General features: G+C 45.9%; 1 protein-coding gene across 4 annotated transcripts in view; it reads left to right on the forward strand.

Annotated features, from left to right (window-relative positions):
- Positions 1-20749, forward strand: part of FRMD4A (FERM domain containing 4A) — a 284467-nt gene that overhangs the window by 57838 nt on the left and 205880 nt on the right. Inside the window, exon 1 of one of the 4 annotated variants that reach the window (XM_087420814.1) lies at positions 9209-9330. The exons of 2 other annotated variants lie outside the window; for them this stretch is intronic. The gene's annotated coding sequence lies outside the window, so the exon portion shown is untranslated. Of the gene's footprint in view, positions 1-9208; positions 9331-9803; positions 10100-20749 lie in introns of those variants that run through there. One more of the 4 variants, XM_014783654.2, reaches the window with a different exon arrangement.

Below are 20749 nucleotides of genomic sequence, written 5' to 3' on the forward strand. Positions count from 1 at the left end.
AGTTTTTATCCATCGCCATACATACGTGCCCCTTTACCCCTTTCACCCTCCCCAACCCCCTTCCCCTCTGGGAACCTCTGATCTATTCTCCTTATCCATGTGTTTGTTTATCTTCCACATATGTGAGAAGACAAACATACGGTGTTTGTCTTTCTCTGTCTGACTTATTTATTATAATACGCTCAAGGTCCATCCATATTGTCTCAAATGGCACGATTTTGTCTTTTTTTATGGCTGGGTAGTATTCTATTGTGTATATATATATATGCCACATCTTATTCACTCATCCGTTGACGAGCACTTGGGTTGCTTCCACATCTTAGCTATTATGAATAATGCTGCGATAGACACAGGGACCCATAAATGTCTTTTAATTGTTGATTTCATGTTCTTTGGAGGATAAATATCCAGCAGTGGAATAGCAGGATCATATAGTATTTCTATTTTTAATTTTTTGAGAAATCTCCGTACTGTTTTCCATAGTGGCTGTACCAGTTTGCATTCCCACCAGCAGTGTATGTGGGTTCCAAGGGAATTTTCTTTGTAAAGAGCACAGGAAGCTTTCTCTGAAGATTCTAAAGGTACTTTTCTTTCTCTGTGCTGTACATTCCCTCTTCTACTGAGAACTCAAGACCAAAATTGTCCCAAGGCACCCTGGCCCCTGCTTAGGACCAGCTGTTCAGACCACAGTGTTTATTTGCTCTGTTTTGGATTTTTGAAGGGAAAAAGGGAGTGAGGTAGGAGAAAAGACCTGTGAAGATCTTCCCAAGACCACACTAGAGACAGTAAAAGAGTATAAACGAAGGAAGAACCTTAAGCTTCTGAAAGCCAACATCCAAACAATGTAGAGTTTACTAAGTAGAGGCGAAGAGGAGAGATGGAAGGACATCCACTTCATAATAGAAATTACACCTGCTGGATTATTAAGTGCTTTTACGAGACCTCAATGAACACTCTTAGGAGTCTTCAGAACATTCACAGATATTCCATCAAACTGCGCTTCGATGTTAGCCTTGCCACCTCGAAACTGGGTCCCACTCATTTATAAGAGACACACCCACTTACAGTTTCACACTGACTATAATTTAGGGCGCCTTTATTAAAACGATTATATGGAATGGTCCAATGCTGGTTTTTACCATCAAAGACACTTCTCCTGTTTTTTATTAGCTGGATAGATTTAATTATAAAAGTCTATTGGGTAATTATCACAATGCTTCCCAAAAGAAAGTGAGAAAGCAAAATTAAATACACTGCGTACAGATTAACAAATTTTGAGGATTTAGAATAAAATAAAAGTCTTAAAAAAAACAAACAAAGCACTGCCATGATTCCTACCCTTGAAGAATTCCCCATAGAGCGAGGAATACAGGCATACGCAGAAACGGTTATAGTAAAGTGCTCCGCGTAGAGATGTGCACGGGCTGTTGTAGAGCGCTGGAGAGGGGCCCTCTGGGGAGGCTTGGGGAGAATGAGATGTTGGAGCTGTGGGTGAAGAGCAAGGGGAGTCAGCCAGGTCAAGGGGACTCGGGAGGTCCTCTGTGCAGAGGTACAGCGTGAGCAAGCGGCAAGGACTTGCATGAGCTTCTCATTTGCTGGGGAGTGAAAAGCCAGCAGGGAAGAGTGAGCTGTGAGGCTGGACAGGGAGCGGGGCCCTGCTTATAACCAGGTGGTAAGCAAAGGAGGAGAACAGCGACCACCTGAGAGTCTGCCCCCTGCCACGTCCCAGCCCTGACCACTGCCTGTTGCTGTCAGTGTCATGAGTCGACTCCAGCTCCTAGCGCCCCTGTGCACAGCAGAGTGGAACCCTGCTCAGTCTTTATGCACCGTCCTCTCACCTTCCCGTGCTGTATCAGACACTGCTTTGTCGCTATTCATAGGGTTTTCATGGCCAATTTTTCCGGAAGTGGGTGGCCAGGTCCTTCTTCCTAGTCTGTCTTAGTCTGGAAGCTCCACTGAAACATGTTCACCATGTGTGACCCTGCTGGTGCTGGAAATCCCGGTGGCAGAGCTTCAGCATCTCAGCAACACACAGCCGCCGTAGTATGACAACCGACAGATGGGCAGTGTGGTTCCCAGACCAGGAAACGAACCTGGGCTGCAGTGTGGTAAGAGCCCCGACTCTTAACCACTAGACCACCAGGCCTGGCAACCGGTGCCTACTGATGAGTATCTGCCAAGGACCTTTTGCTTTACCCTGGTGCAGGAGGAGATTCTTTTCAGAATGGAGCAACATGGTCATATTTCATTTTTGATGTGGAGGCAACCAGTTAGGAAGGGTTTCCATCTGAACTAAATTCTTAAAACCACAATGCTACATGCGAGAATGTTCATTCATTCATTTTATTCATCTTTCAACGAATATTTGTTGAACATTTAATATGTGCCAGGGACCATTCTAGGCTCAGGCAATTTTTTGCAATAAACAAAACGGACATAAGTCCCTGCTCTCCTGGGAGGGATAGATAATAAACAAGACACACAAGTAAATAAGGTGTATAGGGTGTTAGGAGGTGATAAGGAGAGCAGAGGAAAATAAAACAGGGAAGGGATTAGGGAGGGGGGTCGTAGGAGGAGGGTGTGTGGGAGGAGTTGCTATTTTTAAGAAAGATGGTCATAGATCACTGTGACTTTTGGCATTTAAAGAATTGAGTGACAGCTATGAAAAAGAAATAAAACCTTCCATGTCTCTCTACTGAAAAGGAAAAAAAGGCGGTCAGAAAAGGTCTCACTAATAAGGTGACATTTGAGCAGGGATCTGAAAAAGGTGTGGGCTTGACTGTGGGTGATATCTGAGGAAGTGCATTCCAGGCAGAGGGAAGTGCAGAGGCCCTGGGGTAGGGCAAGCCTGAGGAGTTGGGACAGCAGCAGGGAGGCCAGGGTGCCTGAGCCCAGTGAAGAGAAAGTGGTAGAATAGTGGTGCTCAGCAACCAGCAGCATCAACATCCTGGGAACTTGTTAGAAATGCAAATTCTTATGCCCCAACCCAGACCTAGGAATCAGAAACTCTGGGAGGCATGAGGGAAGAGAGACCCAGTGATCTGTTTTGACAAAACTTTCAGGTGATCCTGATGCTGGCTTAAGTCTGAGAACCACTGCCTTACAGCTAGGTCCTGAGCCCTGTTTTCTCCCTAGAGTATCTTTCCTAGACGACCTCATCCATTTCCATAGGTTTAAATGCCCTCTATGTATAGGCATTGCCAACATTTTTTATTTTCCACTTAGTTATCTCTTTTTGAGTTCTCATCTTGTGTATCCAATTCCCATCTCAACAAATAGCCAACCGGCTTCCTATTTGGTGAGCCAGAATCCTAGAAATTTGCTACACTGAACTCACCTTATTTTTCATGAGAATTACAATGAATTCTTTGCCGTTATCATTTGGGGTAGGTCTGATTTTTATTTGGTGGCAGGAGAAATCATCACATGGCAAGCCATCACTAGATGACAGCTTCCATTCCCATCTCAACTCCAAGACACGGACTTGCCTTTTCTCCCTGGGGCACAAGGGGCTGTGTTCGCTTAAATCCTGGGGTTCTTTCTCCTGCGCGGGCTCATCGTTTCAAGGCATCATATTGCTTGCTTGAGAGATTGATTGATTGGTGTCGCTGCACATAAGCCTTCACACTATTTGAAGTTACAACCGAAAGAGGAATTCTTGCTGAAAACTTTTTCCATTCAATTTCACGAATGTTTCTGTCTTAACTCCCTTTTGTAATGAGGCAATGAACCAACAAATAAATAACAAGTATGGAGTTCCAGCGGATAGACACTATGCTGGGCTCTATTGATAAGGGATGCGATGCCACCAAATACTTGACAATTGGAAGGTAAGATGAGGGAGGGTTAATAAGACCAACTCTGAAGTCAGATCGCCTGGGGTTTGATAATTGGCAGTTGCCTAATTATTATCTGTAGGACCTGAGATGGGTTATAAAACCTCTCTCTGTGCCTTAATTCCCTTCCCTCTAAATGGGGTTAATAATAGTACCAACCTCACAGGACTGTTGAGAAGGTTAAATGAGTTATTGCATGTAAAGCACATAATCAGTATCCGGCACTTGGTAAGTGCCAACTAAGTGTTAACTATGGTTATTAATGTATATTTCTGAGTAAATAAACAGAAAGGGGTTGGTGAGATAGTTAACCTACGGACTTGAGTGTACTTGTAATGTACACCGATTTTACACTATGGTGCACACTGTAATACAGCTGCTCCCAGGGGCTCCAAATTACATTAATTAGCTTGTGATGTTTTGATTGATTCTTGTCTGTGTTTGAGAAAGACTTGCCCTGGGTTTTTGTTGCCATGAGTTGAAGTGGTCTAAACCATGATTCCCAACCATGAAAAAATAATAAGCAATAATCTGATATAATGAGAACATAACAAGATTATACATTACAGCTATTTTAAAAAAATGACATTGCTATATAAAAAAATAACAAAATAAAACACAGCTATTAGATGATTTCTTCATATACCCCAGGGACCACGGTTTTAAGTACTTAGTCTCAGGCTGCGAGAGGAGATGGAATTCTTTCATTTTGATTGAAGTGGTTCAGCATTGGCCTTTACTTGACCTGGGAGTAAGGAGAAAAAAGGATTGGGTATAAAAATATAATGGGGTTCACTTAAAACCAGTCAAGCACTTTAACCTGCCCCAGAGGGGTCTTTCTTTATCCTTGAAATCTGATTGGAGGATGGAAGGGAAAGATGCCAGTGTTATTCTCTAGCAAGACAGGAATGTAAATCTATGTCTATATGTTGCAGGTTAGGAACTAATGTAACAACACCGCTTCCTCTCAGCTCCCAGGTGGCATCCAACTCCAACTGTGGTTCAATCCTTAATTAATAGTCGTATACAACGTGAGTTTGTAGCCCTGCTACTTTGACTGCCCATCTATTTCATTTGTATGTACATGGCAGTCAGGCATGGAAGATAAGAGCTCAGAGTCTCTGTTCGAACCTGATGAACAGAGTTCCTCAGCCTGTTACTTAAACTTTTTAAAACCCCAGGTTCCTCACCTGTAGAAGAAGGATAAACATAGTTTCCACCTCATAGGAATCTTGAGATGATCCAATTAGAGAATATTTAGAAAGTTCTTAGCACTGTGCCTGGTACAGAGTATGTATTCATACTAATGGTAACTATCAATTAGTATCCGTGGTATGGTTTTGGAAATACTTAATATGTGGTGAATCCATAGTCTTCATAAGGCTGGAGATAGATATTATTTTCAGGCCCATTTTAATGATGAAGAAATGGACACCAAAAAGTTAAGAGATTTGTTCAAGATCACACTGGGCCTTCAGAGCAGGAGTCCAGGGCTGTGCAATGTTAGTGGCTCCTAGAAAGGGACTAGGCAGCCCAGACTCAGCTCCAGTCCCACGCTGGCATCTGTCCTCAGCTAGGCAGAATCACAAAGTCCTGAGGGGGGCCATCTTTCTCCACCCACAGTGGTACTCTGGCTAAGATCCACACTGAGGAATCTTCTCTTAAGCACCCCACATACTGCCTCGAGCTTGTTAGGAAAGCTGTGACTTCAGATCCCAGGGTTAAGAACCTGGTACTTTTTATTAGTGCAGCGGGTATGATTTTTGCTCTACAACTTTGGGCACAAAAAAAATCACATTAATTTACTTCTCTAAACCCAATTAAATCTGACTATGTCCTCGCTGGCTGAGGTGGCAGGAATTCGCTCTCTCTTTCCTCTGCCCCAGCTCACATTGTACCTCAAGACAGGAAAAGGGTCTCTTGTCATCAGTGCAACATAGTTGCCACTGAGATGCTCAGCGTGCAAGAACTTGAGGTCCATTTTAAAGCCAAAGACACCACCCCTCATGGCCAAACCCCAAGATCCTTTGCTATGCCTAAGACATGCCTAACACTCCAGTGTCTACATAGTACCTCATTAGATGACCGGTGCCCTCTGGAGACACTACATGGACAGAGTATGGGTCTCTCCACCACCTTCCTTCTTCTCGGGGTGTTACTGCCTTCTCTACCCCTTTCTCCATCCCCCATTTCCAAGCCTCAGAGCCCCTCTCTCTTTGTGAATTTAGCTCTTTTCAAACAAAGCTCCCCAATTCTGTGAGAGAGGCAAGGGGAACCCCAGGTAGCCAGGTCTCAAAATCCTGCTTGCCCTCTGGAAGGGCAGAAGGAAAACTTTTCTCCTTCTTTCTGAATCTCCTCTAGCAAAACACAGAGGCGAATGTCCAGAAACCAGCCTGCCGTGTTTCTTTTTTCAGTCAGAGCTTCAAAAAGTATTAAGCTGGCGCTGAAAATGGAAACGCTCCATCATCTTTCATCACAACTGCGTGTTAGGGCTGGCCGATGGACCAACACTTTGCAAACATCCTTTGATTCTTTATCCCTTTGCAAATAACCGCCTGAATTCTTGGTGGTGGAATTGGCTGTGCTTCCGGAAACAGACCATTACGGAATTCTGACTGGCAAAGCATGTCATCCCTCAACTCCGAGGATCATCACTGGTGAAACAGAGAATACATTTCCTTCATATTTTCATTAACTTCCAGACAATTTAAGTTTGAATTTTATCTCATTCATCAAGTTTTGCCACGGCCTATTTCTCTCAGTATCGAAATTCTTCAAATAAAGTATTTCTTCCCTAAATTGTTATCCATTCTCAGTCTAGGCCCCAAGCACAAAAGGCTGAGGAGGTAAAGAGATCCTGTGTCAGGAACTAGCCCAGGTCATGGGAAAACAATAAAACACACATGTGCTGATTCATCTAATCCTCATAACAACTCTCTGAGGTAGGCAGTATTTTTATTCCCATTTCATAGATGAGAAAACTGAGGCACAGAGAGGTTAAGAAACTTGCCCAAGGTTGCACAGCTAGCAGGTGGCCGAGGCAAGAGTCAAGCCCGGCAGTGTAACATCAGTCTATGCCTTTAACACACAGGCAGCTGTGAAAAGCCATTGTGGGTGTTAAGAAGGAAATAAACAAGATAACGATACAAAGAAACTCTGTGGGAGGAGGCCATTTCCTCTGTGCTGACCAGGGAATGTTATCTGGGAGGCAGTGTTTGAGCTAAAACCTGAAGGATGACAAGGAGCCAGGTATGCAGAGTGGGGCTGGGAAGGTGGCCGAGCATTCCAGGCAGGAGGAACAAGAAATGCCAGACCCAAGAGACGGAAAGAGCCCTTCAAGGGCACAAAGATGGCCTGTGTGGCAAAGCATAGTGAGGGACGGGGAGACTAACGAGTGATGGAGGTGGAGAGGTGCTTCAGGAGCACTGAGATGCCACCGACAGTCTTGAAGCCATGCAGTGACATGATCTGAGTGGTTTCTACAGTCACGGGCTGCTGGGTGACAAGTGGATGAGACCCTGGAATATAGGGGACCTGGAAGAGGGTTATGTAGCTGGAGGGTAGAGAGTGAGAGGGACCCTGGTGGGGTTGGGTGGCTGGATGGATAAGGAGGCCTGGTGCTCAGGACATTCTAGCCAGCTGAAGAAGTGTGGACTTTACTCCTAAGAGCCAGGGAATCCCTGAACGGGTTTAAACAAGAAGTCCTATGGTCAGATCTGAGATTTAGGAGCATCACTCCAGCTGGGGTGGAAAATGCATTTGAGACACAAGACTGGTGTCCCGTCAGGAGGCTACTGGAGTGGAGACAGGTGATGTGACTGAACGAGGCTGGGGGCAGGGGCTACTCATCAACAAAGGTAAACCTGCACCAGGCACCGTTGGAACAAGTCACACAACGGGCTGCCCTCAAGGAACTTTCCAGAACTATTTATGAGGACAGGCTTGGTGATAACTTGAATGTGAGGAATGAAAGAAAGAAAGGGATTGAGAGACCCCTCTATCCCTGTTTCCAGCCTATGAGGGGAGGATGCTGTTTAGTAAGATGGGGAACCTGGAGGAGGATTTGCCAGTAGGACAAGTTCAGTTTAGGACACATTGAGAATTCCAGTGGTCATGGTGGAAAAGCAGCAGGTGGATGTAGATGAAATCCAACGACTCTTCTAAGGAGGGGAACTAAATATTGGAAGAGAAATGAGAGGTCTGAACCTTTCCTCTGTCACCCCCTACCAGCTGCTGCAGTCAAAACAAATCAGCACTGGAAATAGTCTGCTTCCAAAGAAATAATGTTCCCTCTGAGGACGTTGGAACACAAGGAGATGGGCTTCAATTGCATTATGAAAGAATTGAGCTTAAGAACGATCCTTAAGGACTCTCAAAGTATAGAAACATACCATTCAGACATGACTTCCCATTACTCAGATTCAGATAATCAAGTCAAGTCCCCCAGTCACACATATGTGATCACGACAGACAAGGGGAAATGAGATAGGTAGTCCTTTATCAAAGGTGTTTGCCTTTTTCTCCAACACTAACTGTACCTGGAGTTTTCCTTCCATTGATTGGGAGACTTCTTGAACTGTCAAAAATATTCCCTAGAGACCTTTAGAAAAGAATACAAGACCTGTGTCTGGAAAGATCAGTTGGAAGATAGGATGTGCGAGATTTCTTTTTATTACCACGTTTGTAAGTTTTCACTCTGGCCAGTGCCCTGGAAATAATGGTGCCAGATCTTTCAGGGTCTCCTTCCACTATGGTGAGAGGAGTACCGGTCTCTCCCTTCAAGAGTGGACGGATGGATGGATGGATGGATGGATAGATGGATGGGTGGGTGGATGGGTGGGTGGATGGATGAGTGGGTGGATGGATGAGTGGGTGGATGGGTGGATGGATGTGTGGGTGGATGGGTGGGTGGATGGATGGATGAGTGGGTGGGTGGGTGGCTGGCTGGCTGGCTGGCTGGCTGGCTGGGTGGGTGGATGACTGGCTGGCTGGCTGGGTGGATGGATGTTGGAATTCCAGCGATGAGCGAATTCTAGAGAAAGATTTTACTCCTGAGACAGTCAGCTTTTCCACTCTCGCTAGACGGGTGCTCCTGTCTGCGTCTCCCTTTATTTTATCCACTGTGTTTTGACAATTCATGAAAAAATGTGTCTGGGGCAAATTGAGCTCCTGAAGCAATAAACATTTAGACATACAATGTGAATTGAGTTATTGTTCTTGCTAGGGATATTCTCCGAGTTTGTTTCTCTTTTTTGGAAAGAGAATGCGTCCGCCCCATTTCCTCCCCCAGGTCTCTTGAAATGCAAGTCTCCTTTCCCCAGTAATTGTTGCGAATCCTTGACAATAGCCTCATGACTAGGTTATCTCGCAGGAACTCCCATTTCCAAAGAGTTGAGGGGAGATTAAAATTCAAGAAAATTGGACTCGATTGAGAAATACGAGCTGCACCTTCAGCTAAGTTCAGCCAAGGTAGCCTCTTTCTCCAGCTCACAGGGTAGGTGCGTGCTTCCCACGGTGGATTCGGGTGGGTTTTGCTTGGGGGGGGGGCTCCTCCGTTTCGGAATCCCTGTTCTTCCCCCCGCACGCCTCTGACTCCCCACAGCCTCTCCTGCTTGGCAGGACCTAACTTTGTCCTGAGGCGGGTGCAGCGGCGAGGGACCTGGAGGCTAGGCCAGCTCGGGGCGAGCCGGCACCCCCTGGCCTTGGAGGGGCCGCGCCGGGCCGAGCGCGCGGGGCGGGGGCGCTCATTGTTGGCCGGCTGCGGGCGGCGGGCGCGGGCGCGGGCGCGGGAGGCGGTGGCGCGCTCGGCCGCGCGGGACTCGCCGGAGCCTGCCGATCGCTGGACCTCGCGGCCGCGCGGCCTCCCGCGGCCCGCCTGCCCCTCGGCTGCCGCGCCGGGGCGAGCGCGCTCGCTGGGCGCCGGGGCCGCCGCGCAGGGCCGGGAGGCGGGCGGGGGCCCCGCACCATGCGGCGGGCCGGGCGCGGGCGAGGGCGGGCCGGCGGCTGTGCGCCCTGGCGCGCGGCCAGGCTCGGCGCGAGCGGGCGATGGGCTGACGGCGGAGCCGCGGGCGGCGGCGGCGGGGGCGCGCCGGGACCGGCGGGGCGGCTGCGGGCGCCGCGGAGGAGGCGGAGGCGCCGGGCGCGGATGCCGCCTGGTAGGCCACGGGCCTGCGCACCCGGGGCGCATGGGACGCCGGTTTCGGTGGATCCGCCCGCTGCAAAGCTGAAGTTCCTCGGCTCCCTGGCAGCGCCACCAGTAAAAGGTAATGTGTCTTTGTTTCCCAGCCGCGATTGCAGGGAGGCGATGGATTCTGCAGCACTTCTGGGTCCATATTTAAATGCTGGGCTGGTCAAAGGGACGTGACACTTCTTTTTTACTGAGGGCGTAGAGTATTTCATGTCGCCGATGTGACATTTTTGCAAGCACACCCCACGTGTGGCACACACTGTACTCCCTTCTGCTACCCCCTTCCCCCCCATACACTTTCCTTTGGAACCTCAATCTCTCTCTGAATTTACCCAGGGAGAAAGGGAAGGGCATTGCTGTAGGGAGACCTAGGTGCGACTTTTTTACAACCCATTTTTATGGAAGTGGCAGGGGAGGCCTGTCCTTTGGGTGCAGGAGGGCACGTTTCCCACAGGGGTGGCAGGAGGCCGGCAGCTGATCGCCGGCTGCCCGGGACTGCTGAAATGGACTGCTGAAATGGACTGCTCTGTTCCATTCCAAATGGCTGCAGCAAGTTTGATGCAGAGAGAAAGGGGGAGGAGAGGAAGAGGAGGAAACCCCCGTTAGTACGTGGTCATTTCAAAAGGACCAAACGCAGTGCCGCTGTCTTGCAGGTAGCTGCCCCGGCGTTGGTCCATATTGCGTTTAGAAAAGATTCACCAGTCCTATACTTTGAAAGCTGTGTGGTCTGCCCGTGTGTAATGAGGAACTCGGTGCCTTGTTAGCAGAGTAACTGCTCAGTAGATTTCAAGCAAATTCTGCGAAATTTCGAAGGAATGGCTGTTCTAATGATAGCTGGCGGTGGTTTCTTAATAGACACCCTCGTTCTGAATGATGCAGCCATGCCCAGTCTCCTGGAAGCATGGATGGCTGAGAAAGGCGATCCGTTGCCGCTAAAGGACTCCCTAACCCCACTATGAATGGATGATGCTCTTTCTCCCCTATGAATGGAACATCCCAATATTGGCTGCTCTTGCTGTTCTGGCTTCTTTGCGTTTGAATCCTCACAGCTTCTGATGAAAGAGAGTCTCAAAATACTAAGGCAGGCTCCTTTCTAAATCTGAGCTGTGCAGTGGTGACAGCCCATTTTGGAGTAGCCTCAGGTGTCTTTTTAGACAAGTTGACTTGATCTGTATTTACCTGAATGAGTTTTGAACAGCTTTTCATACTCCCCTTCCACCTTGGCATCTGTAGATAAGTCTCATCCTTTTCCAAAAGCGTGACTGCGAGGTGTGGGAGAGCACCAGAGTTAAACTTCTGACTTCATCCAGGGAAGCCACCGCTGACCCCCTGGAAAGTACCTCAGGAGTTGGATGGCAAAAGCTATCCCTTATACTACAATAGGACTTAGCTATGCATGCATCTTTAAAATGTGTAGCAAAGTGGGGGCTCTTTTGGTGGGGCGGGGTGTGGGAGGACACATTTGTTTTGTTTCTGGTCTTTAAATTGCTTCAAGTTCATTCATTACATTTGGCCGCGTTTCTTTGGAGTCTGACTTGGACAAGGCCGGAAGACCAAACCTGCAGATCAGCAGAAATCTGATCTTGATAAAAAAAAGTGTCGCTTGTCTCTTGCAACCTAGAGTGTCAGAGGATGAGCCACTTCTGTTGGCTGAGGGATCCGTTCTGCTGCCAGTGAAATCTGGGTTTATTTAAGGCACTATAGGAATGGGGGTCCTGCCACAGATAGATTCGAATCCATTTCGTCCTGAGAGGTTAAATAGCTACAGTTAATTTAATTGGAAATAATATTTGGACATGCTTTGCAGTCAATACTATATTGTCCTGCCAGTGAATAGAATGTTTCCTCTAGATAACTTGAAATGAAGTAACTAACACCTGATGTGCAAAGTTGTGCAGGCAGAACTAACCTTTTAGAAAAAAAACCACATTAAACTCTTCTTGTATTAAAGGGGAACAGTGTTGGTAGAAGTGAGGATCAGAAAATCCCTCCACCCTCTTTTGTTCTGAGCAAGCTGTGATCTGCCACTGCTGTTACTGTGTTCTTTTTGTCACTCATCTTGAACTAATTTTAGTAATCAGACTTGTTATTTGTGGCATAGGGCCTCTTTGTAATTTGTAACATTGTTGCCAAGTCCCCTGATAGCCTGGCAGGTGGCTAGTGTCATTACGATTATCTTGTCGTTGGGGAAACTGAGACCCCTTGAGGTTCAGTGAGTCACTGATTTCGTAATCTGTGAGAACTGTGTCCCAGGTGTGTACCGTGCTCAGTTTTATCGTAATAGCAAAGTTACAGTCTGAGGTCAAAGGAAAAGTGAAGAGTGAGTTCTTGCTTGGGTTCTAGAATTTGGAAAAAGGCTCTGTAGAATACTGGGTACGATAGAGTTGTAAGGGAAAGGGCTCTGGTGTCAACCGTGATGAGTTGATGAAAAAAGTGTGATCCGTTTGTGATGGGAAGGGCGGTGATGAGATGAAAGTTCAGGAAATAACCTATTGAGGGGACTGTCCGTGCTATCTTTGTCTGTTAGTTAAGTGTGGAGCGGAGTGAGACTTCCTCCAAAAAAGTTCATTACTGACTTTTCTACATGAGTATACCACTTGTGCTCGCATTATTGATGCTGATGTCTGTGCGTGTGTAAGTAAAATACTTAAAGTTCTACTCGCATGCTATATACTTGTCTGTTATAAGAGTTGCATTTAGCCTGATACATTGAAGGACTGACAGTAGGATGGGGTACTTTCAAATCTAAAGCTTTGTTCTTAGATATTTTTGCATATGTAAATACTTCTTTTACAAAAAAATAAGAAACAGGGACTGGCCCCCTGGTGGACTGGTTAAGCTGGACACACTCTGCTTCGGTGGCCCGGGTTCGTGGGTTTGGATCCAGGGTGTGGACCTAAATCACTTGTTAGCCGTGCTGTGGTGGCGACCCACTTACAAAATAGAGGAAGACTGGCACAGATGTTAGCTCAGGTCAATCTGCCTCAAGCAAAAAGAAAGAGGAGGATTGGCAACAGATGTTAGCTTGGGGCAGATCTTCCTCAGGAAAGAAAAAAAAAGGAACAGTATAGCTTCTGGAGAATTTCCTGTTAAGTATGTTCAAATGAGCATTAGACATGATAACGGTTAAATAGCTTATGAAGTTATTTTAAACCACTCTCTACACAGTATCAGAATGTATAAGTCTGGATTCACCGATGACTTTAATACAGAACTTTTGTTTTTGGGATATCACCTGATGTGTCAATAAAGTTTGTGGCAGAAATTCTCTATTTAGGTTTATTTATTGTGCAAAATTCCAGGGTCTCAATTAGAAATGATTTCTGAGACCTCAGGAAGGTTCTGAAGCCACAGGATAAAGATCTTCCAGTGATTATTCGATCTAAATTCTAAAAACTAAATTCCTCTTGAGCTAAAGGAGGAGCAAAAGAGGAACTCCCTTAGCTTAACAGGATGAGCAGGTGCCTTGGGCCTGTATTCCCTCGTGATCTATCGTCTCAGGACACTGGTTCTCTGTTCACTCCACCTTGCCCATTTCTGCTGTCTATTGCTCTCTGAAAATGAAATTAAAGGAACATGAGAAGATATTGGATGTCTCCTAACAGTAGGAGTTGAAGTCAGAGAAAGAAGACAGTGGATCAGTCCATCAGTTGTGTGGGACACGTAGATACTTGAACTTTTCCTACAATAAGCAGAGCAAAGACTTATAGAATCTGGGAAAAGTGGCCCCCAAAAATCAAATCTTTTGGGGATGAGTCTATTTGGGGATGAGTATTTTACCTTGTGGTATTCATTCTAGCTGTAATCAGACTGAAGTACCTTGGTAGTATTTTCCATTTTTGTTTTTGTCGTTCCCAGGACATGTAATCTCAAGAGCTGGTACAGTAGCTCTTGGAACTCTGAGCTTCACAGCCACCGTTGCACACCAAGGCCTGTTGGTTTCACTACTTTCTTCTGCAAGAAGGTTTCCAACTCAGCATAAATCCAGTGTATCAAAAATTCTCTCCACAGCAGTTTCCTTTTAGTTCCCGAAATCCATGAGCCGCCACCCCTTCCTCTGTCCCATGGGATCAGCTTGTCTTTCTCTTATGAGGAATAGTTTAAACACACGCTTGCGTTGGAGGCAGCCACTTCCACCACTAGTAGTGTTATCCTAAAAATATCTGTCATTGTGTGTCTTTTACTTTCTCAAAAGATGATCAGAGCTGTTGCTACTGTTTAGTGAATTGCATGAATGCTTATTTTGGGTGCTAATGAGTGTGTGTGTGTGTGTGTGTTCAATTCTTAATTTTATTAGTAGAAGTTAGGTGTTTTCCACTCAAACAGAAATAGTTTTCTCTTTGAAGATGGAAACTACTGCTAAGAATAAAGGCCGTGATTGTTGGAAGGAATATGGAGAATCTGGTTCAGTTCAGTGGCCTTATCATCACCAAATAATCAAGAAAAAACGAACTGGAACTGGAATGAGTAAGCCCTCTGCAGATGTTCGAGCATAGCCAACTCTAATTCAGAGATGGAGCGTGTAGGGTCTAGCTTATTAGGAAGCCAGCTCTCTATCGCGGTGGTTTCTGGTTTTTTGTTTTGCCTTTTAAAATTGGAGCTCTAGCCATTCCATGATGCAATACAGGAAGAAACTAAGTGTCCCGAGTCAAGAACATAGTACATGCGCACCCTCCTCCCCAAACTCCGACTACATTCACGCGCCTTCTTGCTCTTCTCTTATTAGTGATTAGTTGCCAGTCTATGGTTACAGCATACTTTATGTTCACTTAATGCTCACTGTATTCACACTCTGTTCACGGGGAGCTCTGATAGATCCTATTTGAGTAAGTCAGTCACTGAGCGAATCTATCATACCATACTCCAGCATTGGTATATTTAGGTGTCTTGAGAAACCAGTGGTCTAAAGTAAAATGTAACTTGCTAGTTCCTCCTGTGTCCAGCCTTTTCTTAGTCCCTACAGTGGTCTGGCCCCTCTTCTGCAGTGAGCAATATCTTGCCAACCTTAAGGCCAAAAGTCTTGGTACTAAGTGATGCGAGATACTAAACCTTTTAACAATAACTTTCACTTCATATTAGCCAAAATCTATCCCCCAAACTTGAGACTATAACTTCACAATTTCCATCAGAATTAGTCTGTTCTTCTGGTGATAGTCGTCTTTGCAGGGTTTTGCCTTTCTTTGTCCTTGCTGCATGAGGAATGCATGAAAAAATGGCATGTAATGGGGAATTAGATTGATAATGCATGACAGCAAATGGAAAGAATCATCGGAGAGTTGCCAGGCAGTGCCATTCATAACCATAAAGCGCACAATTATGCTCTCACCACACGCCTGGGAAGAAGTGTATAGATGCGACAAACCCAAACTAGGAAACTGGGTAGCATGGAACCATCTGGAACTGGGCGATGCACCTACAAACTGAGCCCAGGAGTGCAGTGCTGGCTTCCCCGTTTCTCTGCTCCCACCGGCTCCCCCCAATAAGTATCCAATATTTGTTTCTCTGTTGCTTAGAGAGAGAGCACAAAAGAAGGGAGGGTGGTGCCCAGGACGAGAACCACCAGATTGAGGCTGAGCACAATGGAGGGCAGTGTTCTGCCTTCTCAATCCTCTTTTATTGGATGGCTGAGTGTTATGTAACAGAGTAACTACAGAGTGACTGGGAGCACAGATGTGGCCTGCAGGTCCTGGCAGGAGAGCAGAGACCTCAAATACAGCAAAGGGGCAAGAGCGGAGGTCACACTGAACGTTCAGTGCGGTCTGTGAACCAGGTACACACGAGACTTGGGGACTGTCAATCAAGTCAAACGTTTCAGATGGATGGAGCTTTAGGAATGAAAAGGGGTATAGAGATCATTTTCACAAGTGAGGAGATGCTTGCAGGTGTTCGGGGACCTCTCCAGGGTCTCCTTTGCAGCACCAAGACTAGAGTCTCTACCGCCTGACAAGGATTTATATGATGTGACGTGGTATGGCAGGCAGAGTGGGGCTGTGGTGTCATCTGGCTCTGCTACCTACTAGCTGTGAGGCCTTGGGTTCTGAATTACTGAATCTCGCTGAGCCTCAGTTTTCTTATTTATAAGAAAAGTTACATTCAGTGGAGCAAATGAGATAATATCTGTGAAACCCCTAACACACAAAAAATATGGAAGACTCTTGTAGAATTAGAAATCATGTCTTTGTATCTCTTGTCCCCATTTGGCTTACTTTTGTCACTGGAGGGCCAGCAATGCCAACTGTCAGGGGTTTAGAACACATTGGGTGTAAGAAGGCCACTGGCTGTGCAAGTGGAGATGTGATTGGAAGAAATGGTACCTCCTCACCTATAATCCTGAAATGTTTCATAAAGAGAAAGTAGCATAAGCGCACGACCGTTAGCTCTGATGTTTTATAAACGTCACCTGGCCTTCTAGAAGGGGTTCTGCATCACCCTAGCCATCCTTACCTTATTGGGAATGGAGAAGGCTTACTAAGGATGGTAGGCATCCTGCTGTATCTGGGAGTCTCCAGTGAGTCCTGGAACATTGATGTGATGAGGGTTGTTTGGGGGAGGGAAGAAGGTGAAGAAATTTGATTTTGACTTTGCCCAATGGATTCTATCACCGTACCTTTCCAAAATTCTTCAGTTTTCAAAAATGATCAGAAAGCCCTTTAGGGCTTTTATCTTGAAAAAAATTCTAGAACAGAAACAAGAATTACCGAGGTTGTGTCAATCAATGGTAAAACCATCTTTTTCTTAACAACAAAGGCAGAAATCCAATCACTGTATAAAATTCTTTGGTTACTTCCCATTCATTGCCATTAATTAAGGAGATTTCCAACTCCTATTTCCTTATTTATATTTCACCCAGGTAGTTAATGCAGTGAGTTTATGGCAGAAATAAGCCTAGAATATTGGGGGAGTTTTTTTCCATTGTACCCACCCCCTGACCACTCTGAAAATACTGGGAGAGTTTCCTTGTAGCATGAAAAATCAACATACCAATTTGCATAATATTCATAAAAATTATTTAAGCACTTAATAACCTTCTAGATGTTAAATAAAATAAATCAGAATGAGAGATGGTCCATCTTCTGGAGGCAGATTAAACAGGCACACACAGGCAGCAAAATAAAAGCGTTAAATGTAAAACAGGCAAAGTATTTATAGAACATTATAGCCACATCTAGGACAAGGATATATTTTAAGTGAACCCTCAGGGACAGCTTATGGGCATCGTTTGCCTCCTTAGGGTGGAGGGTCTGTCATTTTATGGAGAAATTAGAAGCTGGTATCTGTTTGTGGTTCCTTCTTTCTTTATTGTGGAAAATATGGTTTCTGTAAGCCCACCACAATTTAGTTTGTCTGCCATCCTGTTCCTAAGGTTGTAGCTTAGTCAGTAGAGATTTTGTGCTATTTAGATACAGAGAGCTGTAACTTCCAACTTGGAAAGATATCCAAATACTCAGAGAATAATATTCCAAAACACAGTCCTCTGTTTGTTATATAGCTAGAGTCTTCTTTTCTTCTTGTCAGTAAAAGTGATCACACTCCTAGGGAAATAACAAAACCCAACTGAAAAATTCCATCAATGTAAGTTTTATACTGTGGCTTTTGGTTTTATATTAGAAATATAAAAAAGTCGTTATGCGAGCATCCTTGCTCCTTGTTTGTATGTAGGAAAGGTGGGAGTGAGGAGGCTCACATCGCTGCAGCTGTCCCTGTGGACTAGAAGGTGAGGATGCAAATAGCATAAAGCATTGCCGCACCCCTTCTCATCAGACCCCCGCTGCAAGAGGTTTGCCTGTCACACTGGCTTTGAAATGGCTGATTCTTTGTTTGGCTACTTATCGATTTTCCCTAAATACGATTCCCCGAAGGAACCTCCCTCTGATGGTGTTCCCGAGTCAGCAAACGCTTGGCTGAGTCTCCCTTCGTTATTGCTAGTTCCATTGTGGTTTTTTGATTACTCCTGTTCCTCTTACTCCTACAGCTTAAAGGTCATCGTCCTATGATTAATGACTCACCACGTCCGCCTTGCTCTTCTCTGCTACATTGCTAGTTTTAAGCTCTCCTAGCGTTTTACAGTAAATTTCCCCAACACCTTGTTCATATGTTTCCTTCCCAAATTCTTTTGGGGTGAGGTGCCCACTCATAGTTCAGGGCTTCCTCTTTCTTTCCTGAGTTGTTATAAAATCATCACACCTTATCCTTTTCCACCTTCCTCTCTCTCTCTCTCTCTCTTGCACACACAGACACAGACACGCACACACACACACACATCACCTCTCCTCCCCTCTCTGCCCCCCTCCCACCTTCATTCCCTGTAGACCACAGTCCTTAACGTGGGATAAAAGGCCTATCACAACCTGGCAGCTTCTTGCTTCTTAAACTTCTTCTCTTGTGGTAAGCTTCACTCACTGTCCCGGTCCACTCAGGCTGCTGTAACAGAACGCCACACAATGAGTGGCTTATAAACAACAGACGTGTATTTCTCACAGTTCTGGAGGCTGGGAGTCCAAGATCAAGGTGCTGGCAGATTCAGTGTCTGGTGAGGACCTGCTTCCTGGTTTGTAAACTGGTGCCTTCTCACTGTGTGCACACATGGTGAAGGGCCAGGGGAGCTCTGCGGGGTCTCTTTTATAGGGCTACTAATCCTGTTCATGAGAGCTCCAATCTGTGACCTAATCACCTCCCGAAGGCCTCACCTCCAGACACCATCACAGTGGGGGCTAGGATTTAGCATGTGGATTTTGGGGGGGACACAAACATTCAGTCTGTTATACACACACACAGACACAGACACACACATACACATACACACACACCCTTGCCTTCCCCCAAGCACCTTTGACCTTTTCTGGACATCAGCCTCTTGCAAATGCTCATCCTTCAGACTGAGAGGCCCCTCCACCCCTTCTCTGCTGGGAGTCCCCTGCTCATTCTTTAATTCCAACCTCCAGTGTTACCTGCTCCTGTTCCTCCAAGCAGAGCGAGTCTTCCTCCTTTATTCTCCCAAAGCACCCTTGCCAGATGGTGGTTCCAGTTTGATCTTGTGAATTGGAAGGACCTGTTTACGTTTGTCTCTCACCCTGGCTTTCTAAGAGAAAGGGCATGTCTTGTTTATCCTTGATTCTGTAGTACTTAATATCATGCCTGGCATTTGGTAGGTGCTCAAAAATGCGTAATTATTTGTCACATAATGGTTTCTCGTTTCTTTGCTTGTTTGCACGTAGCTAGAAATATTTTTTCCTGCTTAAGTCTGGTGTCCTTGGTTGGCTGTCAGTTCTCCTCTCTCTGCTTTTCAGCTTGCACTTCCCTCTCTGCATGTGTCTGTGTCAAAAGGTAAGAGTTTAAGGATGGTGCCGCACAGCTATGGTCCTTTATATGAGGCTTAGCCTTGCAAACCCCAGCTGGCAGAATGGCAGAAAGTACCTGAGCACCCCAATTCATTCATTCATTCATTCATTCAGTCAGTCAGTCATTCAATACAGACTGATTGGTGTGCCTCTTATGTCCCAGCAGTGTGTCAGTGAGCAAAACTGACAAAAAAAATCTTGCCCTCAGGGAGCTTGCATTCTAAGAGGAAGAGCTAGACAATAAACTTAATAAATAAGTAAATTATATACAGTCATGCACCACATAATGACATTTCGGTCAACGATGGACCGCATATACGATGGTGGTCCCATAAAATTAGTACCATCTAGCCTACGTGTGTAGTAGGCTGTACCATCTAGGGTTGCGTAAGTATACGCTGTGATGTTCGCACGACGACGAAATCACTTAATGACACATTTCTCAGAACGTGTCCTCATCGTTAAGTGACCCGAGACTGTGGTATGCGAGAAGGTGGTAATTGCTATAAAGAAAAATAGAGCAGAGGGTGGGAAGTATGGCAAGGTTGCTATTTTAAATACAGGAGTCGGACGAGGCATTGTGAGAAGGTGATATCTGAGCAAAGCTTTGAAGGATGTGAAGAGGTGAGCCCTGTGCGTGTCTAGGGGAGAACATTCCAAGCAGAGGGAAGAGCTCATCAAAGGCCCTGAGGCAGAAGAGTGATGTGTAGGGAACAGCAAGGAGATGAGCGTGGAAGGGCAGACCTAGTGAGGCGGACACAGAGGTGGGAGTCATGGGGAACCTTGAAGGCTTCTGCCCTGGGAGGATGAGGCCCTTGGAGAGCATGGAGCTTGGGAGCGCCCTGCTCCCACTTGGGCTGCACAGGGATGTTAGGGTGCTGTGTGGGACCAGACTGCAAGGTGGCCAGAGGTGACAGCAGGGTCATCGGTTGGGTGGCCACTGCAAGAATCGGGCAAGTGATGAAGTGATGATGATACAAAGTGTGCAGGGTCTGGATACTTGAAGAGAGAGCCAACAAGATTTTCTGCTGAGTTGGATGTGAGATGGAGAGAGAAGTCCAAAATTTGGGGCCTAAAGAACAGAACACAGTGATGGAAAGCTGGAGTTGACATTACGCAAGAAGGGGAAGCTGTGGGTGGAGGGGGTTTGGGGGAGAAGATAGGTCAGGAATTCTGTTTGGGACATGCTGAATTTGAGATGTTGGATGGATATCCAAATGGAGATGTTGAGTGGGCAGTTTTATATATAGTCACATACAAGCCTGGGAAAGGGCCGGGCGGATCTACAAAGTGGGACTCAGCCATGTAGAGATGATATTTAAAGACTCCCTGGCTCGGTTCTGAATATGACAACATCTGAGAAAAATCATAAGCACCAAACTTCAAAT

Source organism: Ceratotherium simum, chromosome 32 (genome assembly GCF_057802395.1).
Source record: "Ceratotherium simum simum isolate JZ-2026a chromosome 32, ASM5780239v1, whole genome shotgun sequence".
NCBI classification, from domain to species: domain Eukaryota; kingdom Metazoa; phylum Chordata; class Mammalia; order Perissodactyla; family Rhinocerotidae; genus Ceratotherium; species Ceratotherium simum.